At 45.0% G+C, this 24706-nt stretch overlaps 1 protein-coding gene across 1 annotated transcript in view; it reads right to left on the minus strand.

Moving 5' to 3' along the window:
- MID2 (midline 2) overlaps window positions 1-24132 on the minus strand; it is a 204002-nt gene extending 179870 nt beyond the window's left edge. The window contains exon 1 of the mRNA XM_081179434.1: window positions 23725-24132. The gene's annotated coding sequence lies outside the window, so the exon portion shown is untranslated. The remainder of the gene's footprint in view (window positions 1-23724) is intronic.
- Between the last annotated feature and the right edge of the window lie 574 nt (window positions 24133-24706).

Here is a 24706-nt window from a genome sequence, read left to right on the forward strand (position 1 = left end):
AGGTCATAGCGTTGAGAGGTATGTACATGTCAACTTGCCCATCACACAGCATGGAGACTGAGAATTTTGTTACTCCAATTCACCACCAAAGAAACGAAGCTGCCTTCAGCCGATGCTGGAAAAATAAGAGATAAGTAGCTAAAACTGGGCAAGTATGCCCCCATGCAAGTTTGTGGCTACCGCTCAGTGGTAAAACATATGCCTTGCATGCAGCAGATCCCAGGTTCAAATGCTAGCACCTCCAGTTAAAAGGGTTCCCAAGAACATAAGAACCCAGGAGCCTGCTGGATCGAACCAGTGAGTGGCCCATGTAGTTCAGCATCCTATTTTCACTGTAGCCAATCAGATGCCTATGGGGAGCCCTAAAGGTGGTTCTGTACTCAACAGCACTCTCCCCTCATGCAGTTTCCAGCAACTGGCATTCAGAAGCATACTACTTTTTTTAATCTATGGCTTTTCAAACTGCACTGGCTCCCGGTAGAGTCCAGGGTCAGATTTAAGGTGCTGCTTTTGACCTTTAAAGCCCTTCACGGCCTAGGACCCTCGTACCTACGGGACCGCCTCTCCCGGTATGCCCCACAGAGAGCCTCAAGGTCCATAAATAGCAACACCCTAGACGTCCCGGGCCCTAAGGAGGTTAGATTAGCCTCAACCAGAGCCAGGGCCTTTTCAACTCTGGCTCCGACCTGGTGGAACGCTCTGCCTCACGAGACCAGGGTCCTGCAGGATCTGATTTCTTTCCGCAGGGCCTGTAAGACAGAGTTGTTCCGACTGGCCTTTGGCTTGGAGCCAATTTGATTCCCTCCCTCTCTTTCTTTTTTCCTTTCCTTCTCCTCCTGCGATGAGGCTACATTTTAATATTTTAATGTTTCAATATTTTAATGTTGTATTTTAATTTTGTTTTTAAGTTGTAATCATTCAACTTGTTTTTATTATTGCTTGTAAGCCGCTCTGAGCCCGGCCTTGGCTGGGGAGGGCAGGGTATAAATAAAAATAATTATTATTATTATTATTATTATTATTATTACTACTACTACTTTCAGCAGTGGAGGTAGAACATAGCCATCGGGATTACTGGCCACTGACATCCTCTGTGAATTTGTCAAATTCTCTTTTAAAGCCATCCAAGTAAGTGGTGAACACCACATCTTGTGGGAGCAAATTCCAGAGTTTAACTATGCACCCTGCGTGGAGAAGTACCTTGTTTTCTTTCTCATGAATCATCCAGCATTCAACTTCATTGAATGTTCACAAGTTCTAATATTACGAGGAAGAAAAATTTTTCTCTTACCCCCACCACGCATAGTTCCATCAACATCAAAAAAGTAAACACTGCCCTCTCACAAAACATCAGGGTGGTGTATAAGTTTCAGAGTGAATCATAGAGCTGTAGAGTTGGAAGGGATCCTGAGGGTTATCTAATTGAACTTGCAATGCAGCAATCTCAACATGTGGTCCCCCATCCAACTTGAAACCATACCAGACCCTACTTAGCTTTGCCAATGTGCTGGCCGTTTTATTGGTGCACCACTGACATAACAGATGATGTGAAAGACCTCTGCTCAAGACTCCAAAAGGCTGCTGCTAGTCAATAATAATATTAGCCTAGGTAGACAAAGTCTGATCTGTTATAAGACAGCTTCCTGCATATATAAGTTTGGATGGAGAACAGCAGCAGCTTGGTCAAATAACAGAATTCAATTATATCTACCCAGTGATAGCTCTCCCCATAGTCCCATTTCCTCGTGGATAATATCTGGCTTTGGATGTCATTGAAGTCAGAGTCTGGTTATTCTCTGCAAGAAACAACAAAACTAGAGCACACATTATGATGGAAAGTACAGGAGATTCTCTCCCTTATTTCTGTATGTTATGATTTGATATTTTACACTGACTATCATCCATCCTGAGTCTCAGGGGGAAATATGTAGGATAGGCTTTAAAAGTCTATGCTAAGCATAGAGATACAGAGCATTCCACTTGAACCAGGAAGACATGGGTTCAAATCCAAGCTCAACTCTTTATTGGATGGGCTTAGGCAAGTAACCACTTCTGAGTCTGCCCACACAAATATAAAAATGAACTTCGCAGGGGGAGTAGGAGATAAAAATAAGACAAAATAATCTACCTTTTGCAAACCCAATAAAGGAAAATGAAGAAACCTCACAGAAGAAACAGTACTTTGGGCTTTGGTATTGATGGAGTTACACTCCCTCTGAAGGAGCAGGTACGTAGCCTGAACCTCAGGCGGCCTTCTATCAAGCTTGGGCCCAGCTGTGTCCCTGTTTGGACAGGTATAGCCTAACATCTGTGGTCTATGCTCTGGTAACCTGTAGGTTAGCTTACTGCAGTGAGTTATATGTGGAGCTGCATCTGAAGGCAGTTCGGAAACTTCAGCTAGTGCATAATTCAGTGGCCAGGTTGCTCACTGGGGCAAGATGGTTTGAGCATGTTACACCAATTCTGGCCCGATTGTACTAGCTGTCAATTAGTTTCTGGGTCCAATTCAAAGTGCTGGCTTTGACATATAAAGGCTTAAACAGTTCATAACCACAATATCTCAAGGATACCTCCCCATATGAAACAACCTAGACCCTGTGCCCATACTCTGAGGCCCTTCTTCAACTGCCCCCTCCATGAAAGGTCTGGGTGGTTGGCAAGACATGAGAACGAGCCTTTTCGGCAACTGTGGGTTGTGCTCTCCCCAGGGAGACTCACCTGGCGCCTTCATTACATCTCTCTATATGTTAAGCAAAAACACTCCTTTTCTCCCAGGCCTTTGGCTAATTAAGTAATCTATGGCCTTTTAAACTATGGGGGCATTCTTTTCATTTGTTACTATAGTATGCATGTTTGTGTTTTTATAGTGTAATCCGTCCTGTGATCCTCGGATGAAGGGAGGTATAGAAATTTTATAAATAATAAATATAAATATATATATATATTTTATAAATTACAAACACACACACCCCAAACACAGGGAGAAAATATGCAGTTGGGTCCATGGCTACTCTTTCTTAAGAAAGACACCATATATCTCTACAATAATGCTTACAAGAGAGCAGTGTATAACTTCATTGATCCATGGGGAAGTGATGTCTTTTGGAAACTTGCATTGCCATCCGATCTGTAACCTCACCATTAATGATTTTACCATCAATTGTGGAAAGAACACAGCCTGGAAAAAAATCGACCCTTCTTCCTCTCCAAGCCTATAATTCCTGTTTTCTGCTCAGCTGCCTACACAGTTCAAAATCTGAATTTCTTAGCAAGATCATTTGTTTTTCTGGAAAAAATAGTCAATGGGTTCTTGTTTTGAAGAGCCTTCTCAATTCATTTTGCGTGAAAGAAATGTGTGAAGGTGTGTGCATGAGAACTGAGAGGGAGAGGAATAATATATGCAAGAGTGTGTGTGTGTGTGTGTGTGTGTGTGTGAGAGAGAGAGAGAGAGAGAGAGAGAGAGAGAGAGAGAGAGAGAGAGAGATTAATGCTCTGTCCATTTCCAAGTTTTATGCACTGGTAGTTTGTCAAAAAATGCACAAGGTCACTCCAGTACTGGGTGGGGAGAAGAATTTTAAAAAGCTTTCAATTTCACTGTATCTTTGGAAAATTTTGTCAGTACTTTTCATTATGAATAATTAAATAATTAAGGCAAGCCTGTATGATATGTGTGGAACCCAGCCAAGCAACCAATGGGTTTTCAAAGCCCCTTGTCAGCATCATTTGATGCCAGCCAAGACCTATGACCCAGTAGGGGGCTCTATGCCAAATCCTGGAGCCCCCTGCCTCACTACTGTTGCTCCTCACGGTTGCTATCTGTTTTAGTGCTGTGCCAAAAAAAATTCTCCTGCATTTTTCCCAACCACCTTCCTTCAATGAATTGAAGCACACACACGGAGAGAAATTTGGTGAATTTCTCATGTGTGGGGTATGTGGTTATTATTGTGATTGCCATACTTTTGAGGCAGCCAAGGGGTGTTAGCAAGTCTCCTTTTTTTCATTCTCACACTCCAATTAAAGTCCAGGGGTGGACAGGAACTCCTCCCATGGGGCTTTTTTCAGATCAGAACCTGATCTGGGCAGCCGAGGAAGCTGCAAAGTGCCAGAGAAATAGTCACTGGAAAGAAAGCAAGAGTGTGCATGCACACACAGCACTCTCTGTCACTTTGCAACAATACAGCGCATTCAAAACCTTGCACTGACCAGAAGGCTAAAGAAAAATTGAAAATTTCCCAGAGAGAATGAGGCAGAAAAATGTCTCCTTCACAGCGGAAGAAAGCTTTTGAGAAATTGGATGACAGGTTTTAGCGCAGCACTGGTCTATTTACCTGCCCTCTTAGAGTAAGCAGTGAGAGGTGCTAGAAAAAGGAGCAACAAGCTCCACACACTAAGGATTTACAGAATTACAATGAAAACAGAAACAGGTGTGGAAACTGCCAATGTTCGCTTCTTTGTTCCACGTCTGGTACAGAAATCAATCCAGCAAATATAATTACCATAGTCTTCATGGTTTTTGCTTTCAGGGTAAAATAATAATAATAGATTATGTCACTCCCCAATTTTCATAGTGTTCCTTCTGCAATGAAATTAATGGGGTGGAATAACATGATGGCAATGTAGCCTGCCTAATTGATGTAATAGATCGCAGAAATTACATAAGCTATGTAATTTCACTACCGTGAATAATGAGACAAATAATGGGGTTTTTGGCCGAAGATGAACTGTAGCAGAACGGAAGCGACGCTGCATGCAATGAATACAGGACAGAAAAGGAAGCAATGCCTTCTAACATCCCTACCGCACACCGTGACTTGTTCCTCTGCGAGGTGGTGCAGATTTGGCTAGAGGGAAAGGCAAGCAGATGTACAGTCACAAGAGTCACAAGGAGGATGTGTGGACACACTCAGGGAGGTAGACACCACTGATAACTGCTTCCCCTAGACCCTGTCTCTCTCCCCCCCCCAATACAAATCCTAGATCCTGTACTGCAAATCCTAGATCCTGTACTGCCACTTCACTCTGCCCCTGAACTTGTGCTGTCCCAACCAAGGACACGGGAATAGTACCCAGCATGGGAACAGAGGCGGGTTATGAAGTTAAGATAGAAGTTTGAGCATCTGAACTTCTAGTCAGGCAACATGCAAAGGCCTCAATCTGACCCCCCACCCCAAAAAAAGATGTTATCCCCAAGCAGGGTCACCTGTTTTCAGCCAAGGAAGTCAGTCATCGGTCAATGCCGTAAGCGTAGCAGTAAATCCTGAAGTGCAGGCACACTTCATGACAATCCCCTTAGCTTATAAGACTACACAATAATCAGAAGGAAGAAAAACTGGAAAAACAAAATAATAACAATAACATTTATTTATTAAGAAGGAGTCCCAGCAAAAGAAGAATGGACATGGAATATGCAGAAATGGTGAAACTTATCAGAAAAATAAGAAATCAAGATAACAAATGTTTTATAAAAGAATGGAAATGATTTATTGAATATGTACAAACAAGCTGTAAACAGATAAGAACATTGGCAGGATGATTGTAATTACCTGCAGTTTCATAAGAGTATACAGCAGACACTCGGGTTGCGAACATGATCTGTGTGAGATACACGTTTGCAACCCGCAGTGTTCACAACCCGCAGCAGCACATCTGCGCACGTGCGGGTTGCGATTCAGCGCTTCTGTGCATGCACGACTGCCAAAACCCAGAAGTAACCCGTTCCAGTACTTCCAGGTTTCGGCGGGTCCATAATCCGAAAAAACGCAACCTGAAGCGTCTGTAATCCAAGGTATGACTGTATATTTAAAGTAGATGAATTAATGAACAAATTAATTTGGATATGCAAAAAATATTTAAAAATAAATTTTACAAACCGCAGAAAGAGGGGGAAGGAAGTCAAGTTTTGAAACGTTAAAATGTCTGTAAGATTATCGCAATGTTTAAAACTGAAAATCTCTCCAAACGAAGTCAGAAGACGTTTTCCTGAAGAAAAACAAGCAGGCCTTGCGAGGAGCAGAACCAAACCTGCCTGCCAGACCCTCCCTCCCTGAAACACCGCAGCCAACTTGGCTTGGCAAATGGAATTCCTCACAGCTTGTTCCCTTATCCTTTTTTGTACAGGGCAGGCCCCAGCATGTTAGAAGCAACAGGCAGAGGGAAAGTTTCTGAGCAGTGTGTCACACACTTTCTAGCCACTGAGGGTTTTTCCTTAAAAGTTCTGGCACAAACATCCCCGCTCCAGAGGAAGCAAACCCAGGCTTGCATTTTGCCTGTGTGTCAGATTCTCACAGAAAGGAACCAAAATAAGCCAGCTCTCAGGCAAACCAATAAAAGGGAGGGATACTTCACAGCCTTCGACTAAATGAGCTTTCAAGGTTTACATATAAAGTTTAGGAGCAAGACAATGTGAGCAAACGCTGCTCCAGGGAGTGTTGCCTTGGAAGAATTTGAGAGGCTCTAAAGTGGGAGCTTTAAGTACTTGTCAGATGCCTGAGCATAAACAAAATGCTCTCATGCAGACGAGAGAGTGTGTTAATCTCCATCTTACAACAGCGACACGGGCCACCTGCTGTCGCTCCAGGCCCATTCTGGGAAGCCCAACACAAGCGATGTGTAGAGCAGTCTGTGTTCACCCAATATTCCTCCAGCTCATCTTCTGCATAGAAATCATTTTCTCAGAGTTTGATCTTCTTCCGCCCTTCTCAGCTATGAACTGCGCTGGCTGCCACTGATCAGCTTCCGGGGCACATGTTCAAAGTGTGGCAGCTGGCATACAAAGTTCTTAATGCAACTTGGAGCCAGGTTACATGAAACCATCTGCCCCCTGCAGAGGCCTTACCCTGCCGAGATCACTTAAATCATTTGTGGAAATTCCCCTCACAACACCACACTCCAAAAAATACCATAGAGTGGTGAACCAAAAATGAGCATTTTCTGCTATTGCCCCTGTACTATAGAATCCCCTTGTCATATGCAAAAGCAACAACCTTCACTTGCTTCAGATGTTTTGTAAAGGTTTGTCTTTTTGCCCAGGCCTTCCCTGCTCCACAAGATCAGACCCTGTTTTATTTGTTTGAATTCTCTGAATTCCTGAGTTGTATCCAACTAATTTTTACTCAGAGCACATCCACGCATAATAAAAAATTGCCTTTTGCCAAGGCTTTCGCCCCTTAATTTAATGAGTTTTGGGTACTTGTGTCCTCTCTTAGTTGGGCACAATCTGTAAGACCTCTCTTATTTGTATAGGTGTGATTTTTTAATCAGCTTTGGTTGTCATAGTGGGTTTCAGTCTGAATTTCTGGTGTTAGATTGAAAGCTGCCATTGGCCTTGGTTCTCTAAGGGTGCAGTCTGGCATTGCTGTATACCTGGTGCCTCTATAGTAACTGAAAGCCCTCTGTACTCTGCATTGGAAAACAGAGTGGAAAACACAGTTCAATTTAAGTCCATAGGAAAGAGCCAGAATTATGTCATGCTTAGAGCTGACCCACTGAACGTAAGGAGATGTAAGAAAAGTTTTGGTATTTCTCGGAGAAAAGGGCAAATTGTGGTCTCTACCTGCATTTAAGACTGCATATTAGGACAAACATTATAATAACCATAAAAAAGAAAGCATAGATGGATATACACAACCATGAAATTCTGAACTGTAATGACTGACAGACACAGCTGTCAACTTTTCTCTTTTCTTGTGAGGAATCCTATTCGGAATAAGGGAATTTCCCTTTTAAAAAGGGAAACATTGACAGCTATGCTGACAGACAAACTCATTTTGTTACTGAATCTCATGGATGGGAGAACCTCAGGCCGCTGAAAGCAGCCCTGTAGGGCTCTCCATCAGTCCTTCAGGACTGCTCCCAGGTCATGACCAGTCTCAGTCCAAGCTTCCTATCCCCCTCAATGGTGCACCTTCTACAACAGCACTGGCTACAATTGTGGACAATGCCTCTTGCTTGTCTGGATGAAACAAGAGAGGTGGTGGGCTGAGCGCATGTAGAAACCTCTGATTTTGGGGGTACTGTAATTGGAATACAGCCTAATGTATGAAGATAAGAGTCGCACCTCTTACTCCACCCAGTTTTGCATCTGGCACCACCTGTTTTTGTCACAAAGACCCCAAAAGGTCATCCATGAGGGGATAAGCTGTTTGGGCTAAGAAAAAAGATCCCTCACCCCTGAACATCTGTGGCTTTTTTATAAAAAGGATGAAGAACCTATGGCCCTTTCCCCAGACAGCATGGCCAACTGTCAGGGATGATGCGAGATGTATGGGACATCCACACCAGACATTTAAAGCTGATTCAATACATTAATGACTTCCTCCCAAAGAATCCTGGGAACTACAGTTTATTGGCGGGGACTGCAGCTCAGTGGGGATGAAACTACTGTTCCCATTTAAACTGCTTTAAATGTATGACGTGGATTTGCCTGTTCTCCAGCAACATCTGGTGAACCGCAGGTTTTGTAATGTGCTAGCTTAATATTATACCAATAAAAAACCCTGAAACCCCACCCAAATATGTCTAGAGAACAGTATTGAGGATTCTCCAGCAGGATGCAACAGTCTTGATTGAAATAAGCACATGAGTACCTCCAAATCTTCATCAAGGATCATATACTTCTAGCATTCAAGCAGTACAGCTTTGGGAGTCATAAGCACATCATGTTCAGCAATAACTTTTATTATGCCCGATGCCATAAAGCAGAGCTTTCCAAACTGTGACATGCTTGTGTGTCGGCTGCAGTGTGTAATGGTGTCACGCTAATGGTGAGCACGCTCCTTGTGCTCCTCCCAGGAATGGAAAGGGGTTAGTTTAACCTCTGGTTTGCTAGTAAAACTGAATTGCTGTGTCGTGAAATGATGCATGTCTAAAAAGTGTGTCACCAACATGAAAAGTTTGGAAAGCTATGCCATAAAGAGTAGAATTACTTCCGGTTCGCCCTAAAGGAAGCAGTTCTCATTATGGTGAACTGAAAACCTTTGAGGATAGAGGCTGAGCGAGCCTCATCATGGTCATGACCCAACCAGGCAATTCTTATGCTCTTAAGCAAGAATCTCTTAAAACAGAATTGTCACCCCTTAACTGATCCTGCACATGCACTCCCGGTGAAAAATGCAGACTGGAAGACCACGTGGATTTATTTTTAAAGTAGACTGTGAGATTAAAGTCAACCCACCACAGCTCAACAAGGAGAGAAGAACTCTCATATCACTTATAGTGAAAGAGCTGGAGATCTATTTCTGTATGCAAGAGGAACGTGGGCAGCACAGACAGTAAAGTATGCCCCATGAATAACCCATTGCAGAAATATTCAGGACCATTATTAGCCTTTCCAGTTGCCTGTGAATGCAGTCTAATTAGCTGCTCTTGGTCACCAAAATATTATTGGCAGAACTGAAAACCAGGGTTATGCATCTGATGCATTATTTAAACGACCCAGAAAATAATAGCATCAGTTCTCAACAATGTTCAGATTTCATCTGCAATACTCCCTCTGTTGTTCTAGTCATTGCAGTTCAGTGTGGTGACAAGCTGCTGCATTCACACAACAAGCCAGAGTGCCTACCTTACCATGATTTATCTGGAGAAACAGCATGCCCATGCACGCTTCTTGATCACTCTTACTTTGCTCCTCTTCTGCAAGCAGGATAAACAAATCAAGAAGCACTGTGACAGTACTGTGACAACAGTATTGCAGAATGAACTGCTCATTGAAATATGAAATGCCCCAACCATATTGGCATGCCACCAGTTTCTGAAGATGCACCTGTTTACACCGGCGTTCCCTTGATCTCTTGACCCAAGTTTCCTGTTTTAATTGCTGTGCTGTTTTAATGTTTCATTGCATTTTAAAATCACAGATATTTACACTGTAAATAGTTTAATGGGGTTGTTTTATTGTTCCCTGGAACTGTTATGTTATTTAATTAGTCCATATTTGAACAACATTGTGCAATTGTTTTTTATGTTTTGTAAGCCATTTAGAAGCTGTTTTGGCATTAAACGGTATATTAATTAATTATATCTGAACCAGGATCATGGTTTGCTGCTCTCCAAAGTCATGATCAGGAAGCCAATAAAAGCCATCAACAGCTTACTTGAAGGACTGCCTTATTCCATTCACACCCTTGTGCAAATTACTTGAAACAAACAATGTAGTTTATTGTACAAAACTCACATATACGTACATTACTAACGGATATGACCTCTGCTATTTTCAAGCAGCATTTGAACACGATTTGCCATGGAGTCTACTAGTTTCAAACAGTTGCTGTTGATTTTCAGATCCCTGTACCACACTTGAATCGGCGCCTGAATGAGTTTCTCCATAGTCGTACAGTCTACAGCACGGAGGCAACTTTTGCATATAGCCCATGAATTCTCAATGGGATTTACATCCAGCGAATTCCCTGGCCAATCAAGTACCTGTATTTGCTGCTCTGTCATGAACTTCTTCCCCACTTTCGATGTGTGACAGAGGGCTAGGTCCCACTGCAATATCCCAGTACTGTCAGGATACATCTTTTCCAGCTCTGGAATAACTCTCTTTCATAGAACCTCAATATATTGCAGCGAGTGCATCATTCCTTCTGTTGGCTGCAGGCTGCCAACACCATAATGATCAACTGACTTTTCATGTTTGTTTTGAGTACAGGATTACGAGTAAGATACAAAACATGCTTTGTTTCAATTAATTTGCACAAGGGTATATGCCCTATCATCCATTTTGATCTGTGGAACTATGGAAGAGCGAAATGCTTGTTCCACACTTGCAATGCATCAATCCCTTAGTGTGGCAGCCTCTATGCTCTGGAACTCCTTGCCAATTGATATTAGGCAAATGCTTTGGTTGTACCTTTTTCAGCACCTGCTAAAAATCTTTTTCTTTAGGCAAGCCTTCCCAGGTTTATTAGATATATTTCTTTCAAAACTGCTGGTTTTATCCATACCTGGGTACTTCGTATGTCAATTTGTTTTTTATTTTATCAATATTGTTAATCAGTATTTCATGTTGTTGTATGCCAGCCACTTAGAAGGTTTCATTAAGAGCTATATAAACCTTGTATTTTATAATACTGCAGGATGAGCATTTTTAGTCAATACTATTGTTTTATCCTGTTGAAGTTGTTATTATGTGGTTTGTATCCAGCGCTAGTTCTGCTCAAAGTAGACCCATGGAAATTAATAGACATGGCTAATTTAGGTCCCTTCCTTTCCATGAATCTACTCTGAAACGTTATCTGCAGTAAGTAACTAACTAACTAACTAAATAAATAAATAAATAAATAAATAAATAACCAACTATAAATCATGTCCTCTGGTTGACTAGCAACCATGTTTTCTTAGAGAACAATAAACTACAACCCTGGTTAAGGCGTAATTGGAGCAAATACATATTAGTTTATTTATCCGCTTTGCATGAAGGAAGGAACAAAGTGGGAGAGATTGGCAGCCTGCACTAGCACACTGCCCGTGCCAGATAAGCCAGCAAGTGTGTTGCACCAATAGATGCAAATGCAGCTACCATCTGAAGTCCTCCAGCCTAGCTAACCACAATCCTGTAGCTACAGTCCACACCATGGGAGCAAATGTAAGTTTTGGAAGCTAGGGAAGTGACCATTTCCTGCCAGCCTCAGCAGAATTTCACCTGTAAAGTGCAAGAAGCAATCCCAGCCGCACTAAATTGGTTCTAATGCGATTATATAAAATGGTTGGGTTTTACATCCCCAGTGAAATACAGGGAAGTGTTTATGCAGGGAAATATTACTGTACAAACAGCGAAAACCTATCACAAATATATGTATTTGTGGTATCTCCTTACTGGCTTAATCCAGAATGGCTTTTCTTGCTTTTAGCACCACGCTGGCTTTCATCAGCACAAGCTTCTTACTGCGAAAATATAACCATTGTTCTGCTCACACTGGGCAAGCAAAAAAACAATTCTTGCTGCCTATAAATGGCTGTGCAGTGCGGTTTGAATGGATGAGGGCTGAGTTCTGCTTTGTGCACATGGTGAAACCGTTACGTGATTATTTGTGTGAGATCCAGATTTACGCAAAGCTTTCGAAAGCACGTTAAACAGAAGCAGGGAAATGTAGTTATAGGACAAAGAGGGAAGGAAGGCCTGCGCAGAAAATCACCACATACCTTGAGGACAGCAAACGGCAATTCACCCAACCCTGAGAGTCAAAGTTTTGAACCTCTCTGCATTTTAATTTAACATAGAAGCTCCACCATCAGCATATGCAATCTTTCCTCAGTCTGGAGAGACAGCAAAATAAAGCCCTCAGTTAATTTGTCTTCCTTCCTCAAATATCAGGATGCAAACATAGCTGTCAAGTGTCCCTTATTTGAAGGGACAGTCCCTTATTCCAACACCATGTCCCGCTGCTGTCCCTTATTGATGGATGTCCCTTAAATAACGTCCCTTAAATTTCAAAGGAAGCAGCTCCTCTCCCTCCCTGCCGGCCAGGGAGGAGGGAGACTCCAACTGTGTTGCTTGGCTGTGTTGCTCACCCAATAAGAAGTCTAAGAACGACTGGGGGGGTGGAGCTTGCATGCCTTGTGTGTGGCTAGTTAATGCAAGCTGAGGAGGTTTTTGAATGCTGGACGCCATTTTGTTGCACGTGCTGCTGCAAACTTTGCAGTGCAAAGCCAGGCCGGTGAGCCATCTTAAGTTGAGGCTGCATAAGCCTTGTGGTGCATGTGATTCAGATTCTATTCAATTGAACCTCTGGTTACAAAGTTGGTTGGACAGTGTTTTCGAAGCTACCCAGCATGAGTTTGACCAGACTGCAGGAGGACAGGAAGACTGGAGTGCCTGGAACAGGTGAGGTTGCTGGTCCCTTATTTTGGTTGCTGGTCCCTTATTTTCAAATCTGTAAGTTGACAGCTATGGCAAACAAAGCACTATCCTCTCAAATTACCCAACATAGTACAAACTTGTTCTCTGCACCAAAAGTGCAAACAAAAGGATGAAAGTGCAAAAGGTATCAAAGAAAGCTCTCTGGAAGCTGCAACTGTCATTCAGTGATAAGCCTGCATGTGAGAAAACAGCCTTTGAACGGCTTCTGTTTGCTTCAATGCATAGCTGTTGCCAGCATTCTTTTACGCGGCTGATTCCGAAGCATTCCAATTTTAGCCATCCTGGCTTGTACTTTTAGTTAGATCTCTCTCTCTCTCTCTCTCTCCCCCCGCACCCCGCCAAACACACACCCTCTGCCTGACTTTATTAAAAGGCGATTTTCTAGACCATTAGCAGCAGCACAGCCTAGCTAATACAGCTGCAAAATAGAGAATCAATGAGTGGACTCTGCGATTAACTTTGCTATTAAAAATGAATTTCAGTTCGTTATAACAGCTCACACGCTTACGAGAGCCAGGCAGGTATGCTTAATCCTTTGCAGCAATGAAAGGAGATAAGGTGCAGTCAATCTCCAATGAAGACTGCATCGCTGAGGATGCCTGAAGGGACAGAAAAGAACTTCCAGGGGGGGAGACATGCCTACTAAAGAGATGTAATATCCGTCCAGAGCGGCAGGTCTGGAACGAAGGAATCTGCCTTGCACCGAGTCAGACCACTGGCCTATCTAGCACAGTATCGTCTGCACTGAGTAGCAGCAGTTCTCCAGGGTGTCAGGGCAGAGGTCTCCCCCAGCCTTAGCTGGAGGTGCCAGGGATTGAACCCGGACCTTCTGCATGCAAAGCAGATGTTCTGCCACTGAGAACGACCCTTCCTGAGGTCTGCAGGGAGAGCTCTGTAAATCAAGCCAAGCCATGAAGGACGGCAACCTGTCACGGATGCTTTAGTTGAGATTGCTGCATGGCAGGGGGGTTGGACAAGATGACCCTCAGGGTCCCTTCCAACTCTACAATTCCTTGAATCTATGTCTCATTAATGCTACTGCCTTGAGCATCCCTCTACTGCTTCACAACATCTGTGATCAGTTTTCCCCATAATCTTGATCACCAATGCAATGCCTGCAGGCACATATGAGCCCATAGAGGCCTTAGCTCGTGCCTGCAGGGTCCCCACCTCCACCACCACCACCACGGCACACACTTAATTTAGGCTTGACCAAATCATTCTCTTACAGTCAATAAAGTAGGTTGCAGTGGCTTGCAACAGTAGTTACTTCTAAAAACACCTCTGGAAAATGCTTTTTTCTGCAGCTTTCTCTATACTGTATTCCAAAGCTTTCTGCTTGGTGTGTTAACCATTTCGATGCTTTATTTTGTGATTGGCCTTTATATTTCGGTCATGCATATAAGGCAGCATAAAATAATATTGCTAATAAATAAATAACCGAGCAGCAATACACAGAATCTGGGGCCTGAATCTTTCAATAGAAAAAATCCTTTACAATATCAGGAGACCTTGGCCTTAGGCAGGTGGGAAATAAACAAAACAAAAAAAAACACCCCAACTTTATTGGCTATTTATTTGTTAAGATTTCCTACTTGCTCTTCACCTTAAGAACCCAGGGCAGGTTACAAGAATGTAACGACACAATACAAAAATCAGTTAAATGGGATGACACAGCTCAGTTAGTTAGAGGGTGCTGCTGATAACACCAAGGTTGCAGGTTCAATCCCCTTGTGGGACAGCTGCATATTCTATGATTCTATGATCTACCATATAAAGAATAGGGTAAATCCTAAAAAAAACATACAATTCAGAAGGTCAGCAGTTCGAATCCCCGCAACGGGGTGAGCTCCCGTTGCTCGGTCCCTGCTCCTGCCCACCTAGCAGTTCAAAAGCACGCCAAAGTGCAAGTAGATAAATAGGTACTGCTCCGGCGGGAAGGTAAATGGCGTTTCCATGCACTGCTCTGGTTTGCCAGAAGCGGCTTAGTCATGCTGGCCACATGACCCGGAAGCTGTCTGCGGACAAACGTCAGCTCCCTCGGCCTATAGAGCGAGATGAGCGCTGCAACCCCAGAGTCGTCTGGGACTGGACCTAACAGTCAGGGGTCCCTTTACCTTTACCTAGACAGTAGTGAGCTAGATGGACCACTGACCTGGCTATGCACAAGGCACTTCCCTATGTTCTGACCACAGAGACCCTACAAAGCTCCAAGGATAAGCTAAGAAACAGCTCTCCGCCACCCATGGCCACAGACCCAAATGGCCGACTCAGAAAAGCCTGTGGATTTAGTCTTTATATTCTCCTAGCCACACTGGGAGAATACTGAGCAGGGCGGTCCACTGCCCCACAGAAGACAGCAGCCCTCACATTGCAAAGTCTTGCAGCCTATCTTTGCATCATCCAGACAGCGCAAGGGGAGGAGTCAGCATTGTAAGAACCCTGCCAAATCAAACCAAACCACCTTCTGTTCCAATATCCTGTTTACCACAGCAGGCAATAAAATATATTTGGATGGGAAACCCTCAAGAAGAACATGAGGACAACAGTCCTCTCCCTCTGCTGTCCCCCAGCAACTGGCCATTCAGGTGGCAAATAACCATCTTGCCTTGTTGTCACCAGTAAACTTATCATTGGTGAATTTGTCTATGATTCACTTTCATTTGTTTTATTTTATTTTAATTAATTTTTTTTAAAAAAATCTTATTTGTTGATTTTTCACACACAAAAAACTCTACAAATTTTAACATAAACCGTAAGTTATTTTATCAGTTGACTTCACGTCCTCCCCTTCCACGCTTTCCATATTTACCCTTGAAACCTGCACTATTCAATACATCCATTTAAACCTATTTATCTTTTAAAAATTAACGCTCATATTTCAAGTCCTGCTCACATTTTCATCTCGCTTTAGCAACACTTGAAATGCTTTATAAAAGTTCCTTAGTCCCCAAGGAAGTTTTCATCATTTGGGTCTCTAATCTTGTATTCCAACGTTTTCCAAAGCCATTCTTCCTTTGTTGGGACTTCTCCTCCTTTCCATCTTTGGGAATTACAGTATTCGTGCTGCTGTCATTAAATACATAAATGTTAATAAACGTTTTTAATTAAACTAAGCTATGTATAGACTAAACTATGTATAAGGCATTTATAAACTGCTTAATACGCTTAAGCTGTGTACCGTATTAAAAAAAAAGATCGTTATCATTAAGACCAAAATGCAACCTAAAACCAATAAAGCATTAGAATAAAGGCAGATAAAAGTAAGTAACAGAGGGATTCAGGAGATTTTGGAGCCATCTAAGCTTCAGCATCAGTAAAAAATGAATGGCGTGCTCTTGGATGTAAAATAATTAAGTTGCTGGATAGGATATTAAGATCCAGGGCCTCCATGTTAGCATTGTCAAGAAATACTACCTGTTTTGCATGCAAGGCCAGTAGGACAGGCAGAGCTCAGAAGCCTCAAATGGCAGACAAGACAGTGATGCCAGGAGAACAGGTTTAGATCTGCTAGATACTAGGAAACATTAAGGGACAATTATGATCTTTGTGCTAAGTGATGCAGGTGCAGCCGGCTTTCATTCCCAGTCAGTGGACCAGAGTGAACACTCCTTGACTCTGGTCCTCCAGCTATGCTCCACCTCCCAGCCTGCCCAATTGGCCAATTCAAATATTGATGGGGGTGGGCTATCCAGCCGTCCAATGGCTGGCCACACCAAAAGGAATTTCACCCCCCAGGGATGGAGGGGAAGCCTGTGATAGGTCAAAGCTGCTGCCCACTCCCGAGCAGGGTAAGCAGCCATTATGGGACAAGGCAAGTCTATACAAAAGGGACAGGCTCCATGTGAAAAGAATCGGAACTAATTTGCCAGAACTTGATATAAAAAATGGTTTACAGAGCTTATTGCTCACCAAGAGTCGAGCTGTGCATAATGTTCAGAAAGAGCAACATCGGAAGCAATTTTCAACAGTATGGAAAGAAAAGCGTTATTTACTCCTTCCACTGTGCCACAGTCCAATCTGGCTGGTGGTGGGGTGTGGCAGCAGCTTTTTAGGCAAGGTATAGACAGTTGTAAGGAGGTGCTCCACACAATGTATAGTTTGATCCTAAGTTCTCCGTTAGCTGGGAAGGAACACTAATGCCACACAGAGCTCTTGCATGACCAGGATTGTACAAAGTACAGAATGACGTGTACAGTGGTACCTCGCAAGACGAATGCCTCGCAAGACAAAAAACTCGCTAGACGAAAGGTTTTTCCGTTTTCGATTTGCCTCGCAAGACGAATTTCCCTATGGGCTTGTTTCGCAAGATGAAAACGTCTCGCGACTTTGTTTCCTTTGTCTAAAAACAAAGACATGTTTTGTTTATAAAGTTAATTTATTTTCCCTTCAATTTTTGAACTGCTCTTTACAGTATGTGTGACTTTAAAGAGCAGTTAATAAACTGTTGTTGTACCAAATTTGGCTTTGTTTGGACTTTTTTTGACTATAGGAACGCATTACTTGATTTTCAATGCATTCCTATGGGATTTCGTGATTCGCAAGATGAAAAATTCGCTAGACGACAAAACTTGCGGAACGAATTAATTTCGTCTTGCGGGGCACCACTGTATTTGCTCAATTTGTATAGTTTACATGGAGCACTGGATACGGGTGGCGCTGTAATCTAAACCACAGAGCCTAGGACTTGCCGATCAGAAGGTCGGCGGTTGGAATCCTCGCAACGGGGTGAGCTCCCATTGCTCGGTCCCTGCTCCTGCCAACCTAACAGTTTGAAAGCATGTCAAAGTGCAAGTAGATAAATAGGTACTGCTTCGGCGGGAAGGTAAACAGTGTTTCTGTGTGCTGCTCTGGTTCGCCAGAAGCGGCTTAGTCATGCTGGCCACATGACCCGGAAGCTGTCTGCGGACAAACACCGTCTCCCTCAGCCTATAGAGTGAGATGAGCACACAACCCCAGAGTCGTCCGTGACTGGACCTAACAGTCAGGGGTGTCTTTACCTTTACATGGAGCTCAGGAGTCATCTTTCTTACTGGAGATTTGCGTTCTCTGGGTGCAAAATCTTACTGTTTTATTGTCTCTGCACACAGCTCTGGTGAAGATCTGTGACAGGCACAGGGATGCAACTGGCATCATAGAGCAAAGGGGAGAAGATTCAATCTTTCTCTGCAACACTCACATTTAAAAACAGAGGCCCACATTCAATTGCCGAGACCTGAGCAATGCTGTGCGTAGCACCCATGCTGGTCTTTCTGTGTGGGTGCAACCGTCCACAAAGCCTATTCTCATAAACACCCGTGAGCCTGGAAGCCAGAAAGAAAATGCTAGCCTATGCTGACTCCGGCCTGCAGCAAGCTAGTTGCTTGCCTTCACTGTGTGCACAAAGCACAACTCACAGTGCACCCTTACAAGTAACACTAAGAAAGGATTAGTAGTTGCACATCAAACACCTCTCCCAGCACACAGCAGTATGTGTACACAGTGCACTAACCAGGAAATGAAGGTGCAGAAATTCAGCATGGGGCAGCCTTTTCCCACATCTTTTCTTACTGCCATGAAAGGATTGTGGCAGAAACCATCACAGGGGCCTTCAAAAGATCTGGGTGAGTGTACCCTACCCCTGACATCTATGGATGATTGCAGTGCCAGATTTCCTTTCCCCACATTGACATGCATCTATTCCCACCCACCCATCTGCAGGCTTCAAGTTCCCAAGCTATGTTTCCGTGCTGTGCATACAAGACACAGCCATAAACACATACGGGAAGCTCAGACCTCTGCCTTCCCTACTGGGTTTTCTGCTCATTAATCAGCACAACTTAATGGAGCTGTTCGTTCAAACAGAATAAGCCAGAGCCCTCATTAAGCCAGAAGTGTATGAGTGCTCTCTAGGAGAAAAAAAAATTAAGAAAACAAAACACTAACTCATGCTGCAACCAGGCTTACAAATCAATGAATTGAGGAGGGCAGGGCTGTGGTCCACACCCAAGCTTCTCTATCATTCAGGGAATTGCAAGGGGCTTGAAAGACCATCTGGCTCAAATGTCTACTGGCTTCAAAATCAGCACAGGAGCCAATATCTTCTCAGCTGGGGAGCATGGCCTGAGCCATTTTTTTTGCCAGAATACAACACTAAACTAGGCAATTCCAATAAGACTTTTGAGAAGCTACCACAACTCAGTGGTAGAGCACAAGATTTGCATGCAGAAGGTCCCAGGTACAGCCCTGAGCACCGCCAGTTAAAACTTTAAATGGAAGTTTAACCTCAGGAAGAAATTTACATCAGAATCCACTTATTCAGGAAGTTTTGCATGGAAACTCCTGCTAAAATGAAGGGGGTGGAAATGTCTCCATTTTAGCAGTGCCTTGCACCTGACATCATTAGGCGACTGACAGGTAGGCACGCCAATCCTGAGCAAGGATTTCATCCCAGGTGCCTCCAGTCCAAGTTCAGTCCTCCTCCCCACTACATCACAAAAGCTTCTGCCAGCCTTGGTGACCCCAACCAAAGTCTGAGGGGGAAGGAAAAGAAAAAGGTGGTATCTGCATTGAAATCATTCTGAAACATGTCTGATTCTACCTCAAACCTAGTGGGCTTCTTTGCTTCTGCTGCCCCCATAAGAAGACTATCCCCAGAATCTAACACCCAAGAAGGCATCAAGGAGAGAAGCTAGAAGGTTTTAAACAGCCAGCCCGCCCCAGAGACTGCCTTTATGGCTCTGGGTTCCCATACAGATTCATCTTCAGCAGGGATGAGGGAACTGTAGTCATCTAGATCAGAGTTTCCCAAACTTGGGTCTCCATCTGTTTTTGGACTACAACTCCCATCATCCCTAACTAGCAGGACCAGTCTTCAGGGATGATGGAGATTGTAGTCCAAAAGCAGCTGGAGGCCCAAGTTTGGGATTACAAATCCCACCATCCCAGACCACTAGCCATGCTGGCAGGGTCCGGTGTTCAACAACAGCTGTAGGACCACAGGTTCCCCATTCCCCGATCAACAAATGCAAGGCCATTAGCACCATGAGTGGAGCCGTTATGGGAAGCCAAAATGAAGAAAAGCTTGGCTTTGCCTGAAAATCTAAATATTCTTCACCAAAGAAAAAGTGGTGCTCTGCGGAACTCCCTCCCCCCTCCAAGCCAGAATTCACTCCACAGCTTCATTTGGGACTTGATCTTCAGCAAATGGTGAGATTCTACATGTATCAGCAGAAAACACCCTTATTATTTTTTTCAAGTGTAACCAGAAGCACTCACAATCAAGAGCATTAGTCTCTCCTGGAAAATCCAGGACCTGGAAACCACAGCCTGGAGGGAACTGTCAGCAAATCTTGCCTCAGGCTTGTCAGTACTGCATGAGGTTCCACTTTACTTCCTGGGATAATTCAAGTCTTCCCCCATCAAAATTGACCAAAAGCCCCACTAGGGACCAGAAGCATTTCTTTACAACCCTGCCTGATTGAGCAAATCAACTGCCTCGAGCTGGGAGCACACAACTGCCAAGGCAGAACAGGCGTGTTACACCATCTGCTGTTGACATGACAGTCCCGGGTCTTTAAATAGCCAAGAGTCAACCACAGGAGCTCAGAAAGCACGCATCTCCGTCCCAAGACACAGGCGTGCAATAGCAGCACACAAGACCCATCCAGCTGTCACCTCGCCCATCCCTGTCAGCCAGGCAAGGAGGTTTCCATCATACTTGGCAAAGGGAAATGTTCCAAGGGAGATGTTGCAAATGAAGGGCCATAGCTCAGTGGCAGAAGACCTGCTTTGCAGGTAGGAGGTCCCTGGTTCCATCTCTGGTGTGTCCAGGTAGGACTGGAAACAGCTCTATTCTGAAAACCTATACAGCTGCTGCCAGTCAATTCAGACAATACAATAGCTGGAAAGACCGATGACCTGACTTGGTATAAAACAGCTTCCTATGTCCCTAAGAATACTTATCAATAGCAACTTTTTATTTTTAAAAAAGCAGGTTTGCTAAACAACTTATCACAGAATCCCCCACTGAGAGACTTGCTGTAGCCACAGACCTGACTCTTTCATGAAAAGTAGAGGAAGCATCTTAGGATACACTACGAAAAAGAGTGACTCTACTTGCTGCTGGAGTTACAGAGACAATTCTCTGGAAGTACACTGGTCTTTGCTAATTTCCGCACAATGATTTCTTCCTAATCTCCCCTTGAATGCCTAGGAATTTACGCAGCTGACAGAATGGCAACCTTTCTCCAGCTCTGTTCTGTTCGCGTTTCAGGAATGATAAGAAAAGGCAACATGAAAAATCTAACAGTAAATCTAACACAGCCTTTGTCAGCCAGGTGTCCTCCAGATATATTGGTCTACAATTCACCACGGTAAGGGCTGGCGGAGAGCTGCAGTCGAAAACATCTGGAAGACCCAGGTTGGCAGAGGCTAATCATACAGACACACCACTTTAAAGTTATTTATCATCTTCCCCAGTGCCACTTTAAGACTCCACCTGCCATCATAAAGGCTTCCTGTAAAGGCAGCCACAGAGCAAAGCACTGGACACACATTAGCCTATATCACTTGTACATCACAACAGCACAGCTTGCATTCTGGTTCCGATCAGTCAAAATAATTGCGAAATCACCCTTGAACTTCAACAAGACTCCTAGTGAATGCTGCAGTTTGTGAAGACTCAACTCAAAAAATGCTTTTGGGTCAGCAATGTTGCAGTGGGTGGGGAGTTAAGATGATGATGAAAGGATTCTTGTTAGGCCCTGGACCAAAGTTCAAATGCTCAGCACCAGCAACTCTCTGGACACTGCACTCTTGAGGAATGCAAAGCAGTTTGAGGCTCGCAGAAATCTGTACGATATCCAGCTCCTTACAAGCTGCAGCTGCTATTTTGGACTGTGAAGTCCAAGTTAAGTCACCATCCACTGAAGACTGCAAATTCCAAAGTTGTTGATGTAAAGATGTGTTCAGGGAAGACAATGGCAAATTATACAAAGGCAAGAGGGATTGGGGGGGGGGTCTCTTTGCTGGGGTCAGGTAAGGCCACTGAGTGGCAGACAGAAGCTCTAACATGCAAACCTCTCTCCAAGCTTGCTGAATCTAAATAATCCAACAGCCCACAGCATCTGAGCTGCAAACAATATCAGAGATGTCTGTCACTAAATACTAATATAAAATGTGGAGTGAAACACATCGCAGGTAAATATTTTGTTTCAAGCCTAAGTAAACCTAATAGCTTCGGAGAATTCCAGCTCTTAGGTTAAACCCTGAATATTCTGCACTGTATCAAGTTTCTGTCTTTAGCCCACAGAAAACATGATACGTGCCAAAGCCATTGGCACCGTTAGTGCAAGCAAAATCCCTAGAAGGCGACAGCTTAAATCTTCTCAATTGTCATCAAGCCACAGACCCAGAAATTGATTCTTCCAAAGTCCTCCACGACAGCCTCATACATCCACTGTGCTTTCCTCTGTCCAGACAAAAAATGCAGTGCCAAAGCAGAAAAAGAACCGGCTGTCTAAACTTCAGCCCGACCTGAAAATTCCACATTGCCCAAAACTGCAGAATTTAGTTAAGCTGCAGTTCAGTTTGCTACCCAAACCAGGAGAACAAGAATCTTAAGACACCGTGGACCTTGCTTCAGTGACGCAACTGGGAACTTGCAAATGAAAGAGGACAGGATTAGATCTGAAGTGGGGAGGGCAGAGGAAGGATGCTGCAACCACATATTCTACTCAGGATGGAAAAAGCAGAGAAAGAACCCAAGGATGCTGTCCTTCCTCTACAGGGGCAGCCCGCTAGCTAAGGGTGGCAAGAGATGAAGCAAACCAACCAGTGGATGGCGTGCAATTATCTTTCTCCACCACCCCTTCCAACTTCAGTGTCTCAGGCTAGCACCTGGGAGAGAAAACTTGTTTCAACTGGTGTTACCTGGTGGTGCACCTGCCCTCCCGCTCGGCTCTGCTGGCAGCTCCATTACTCCCCCCCTGGCAAACCACCCACAATATTGCTGCGCTCCCAAGAGTCAGGTATGCACCTGGAAGAGAGCCAGAAGAATTCAGATGTGGAACCACAGCCAGGAGAGGGGAGCTCAGGGTCAGCCGGGCCATGGCTGGGGGCACACACCTGCCACCATGCCAGAAGTGCGTAGGCACAAGTGTTCCGAAGTCTGCAGTGCCAAAGGGGATTGGTGGGGTGGCAAAGGAAGGGGCCACCTTACCACCACCTCAGCTCTTTGGCAGAAAACTCAACTCTGCAAAATACTGAGGAAAATTCTGAAGCGGGGGCGGGAGGGGGCCGGGAGAGGGTTGCCCCTCTGCCAAAAGGCGGGGGCGCAGGCCACTTCACGCTCACATCCTTGCACATCACAAAGCACCACATCCACGCTCCAAAATACGCACTTCTCTACCTTTCAAACAGTGCAACCTAAAACTGACACACACACACACCCCCCGCGCGCGCCGCCCTACTAGCCATTCCTGCAGACCGGCTGTTAACCCCTTCCTTCCCTCCGCTTCTCCCAAGCCAAATCCAAGTACTCACAACCCGTGGGAGCCGATCCTTTCCCCGCCCGCCTGGAGGAAACCTACTTCCTCCGCTCTTGGTTATGCCCCCCTCAGTTAACCCCTTCTTGCCTGCACAAGAGGTTCAACACCTCTCTCCCATCTCTGGAGTGGGCCCGCTAGTCCGCGACACCCAGCCTCCCCCCACCACCACCCCACCACTACCCCGCACGCCCTCCGCTCTTCTCTTGGGGCGATCGCTGCAGCGCAAAGGCCACCTCCTTTGCGCCGCGCTGCGCGAGCCCTCTCGTCGGGGCGGCGACCACCGCCCGCCCGTCCAGGGCTCGTTCCTTCGGCGGCGGCGTCCTTTCTACTTACCAGCCGGTGCGAGGAATCTCCGCGCCACCGCCGCTGCTGCCGCCCGGCTGTCATCTTGCTGGAAGCGCGGAGAGGAGGAGGAGGAGGAGCCGGCGCAGAGAGCGCGGAGCTGCCGGTCGGGGAGCGTGTGCGGGAAGATAGGGAGAGAGGGAGGGAGGCGAGGCTGGCCCGGCCGATGGGAGGAGAAAGGGAGGGCAGGAAGGAAGCCGGAGCCACAGCCGCGCACTCCTCCTCCTGCCCGTTGTTCCCTCCTCTTGGCCGGAGCGTCCCCCCCGAGCGAAGGCGAGACGCAGACCGTCCACTTCCAAGCGCGCACCGGCCGACGGACAATGGCAGCAGGGGAGCCGGCTGAGGGGCCGCCCTCCACGTGCTGGCTCTGAGGACGGCAGCCGTCGCTAGAGGGCCTTCGGGAGACCGCAAGAGGAGGAGAAGGAAGAGAATCAGCGGACCGGGAGCCCTTCGTCGCGGCAGAGGCGGCGACGTCAAATCCTAAATCAAACTCGCGTCGCATAATCAGTCGGTAGCACGACCTGGCGGAGGAGGCGGCCCCCTTTCATAATTACACATAAAGCAGGTCTCGTGGCACCTTTTAGAGACAAGCAAGATTCACCACCTTGTGCCAGATGAAGTGTGGCATAAGCCTTTCCTATATTGGAGTCCTGTCCAACAGAAGCAGGAAGGGCTTGTTATTACATTGATGTGCCACCTTTCTTCCAAACAGCTCAAGGTGGCCTACATAGTTCTCCTCTACATTCTGTTCTCACAACAGCCCTGTGAGGTAGAGAGACTCTGGCTGTGAACACACCATACATGTAAAGCACATTACTGTACTTCCCCTAAGAATTCTGGGAACTGTCTACTGGAAATTGTGGCTCTACGAAAGGTTAACTAGTTTAAATATACAGCCGTACCTTGGATCCCGAACGCCTTGGTACTCGGATGTTTTGGCTCCCAAATTTCGCAAACCTGGAAGTGAGTGTTC

The sequence above is a fragment of the Podarcis bocagei genome (genome assembly GCF_964188305.1).
Source record: "Podarcis bocagei genome assembly, chromosome: Z".
Taxonomy (NCBI): domain Eukaryota; kingdom Metazoa; phylum Chordata; class Lepidosauria; order Squamata; family Lacertidae; genus Podarcis; species Podarcis bocagei.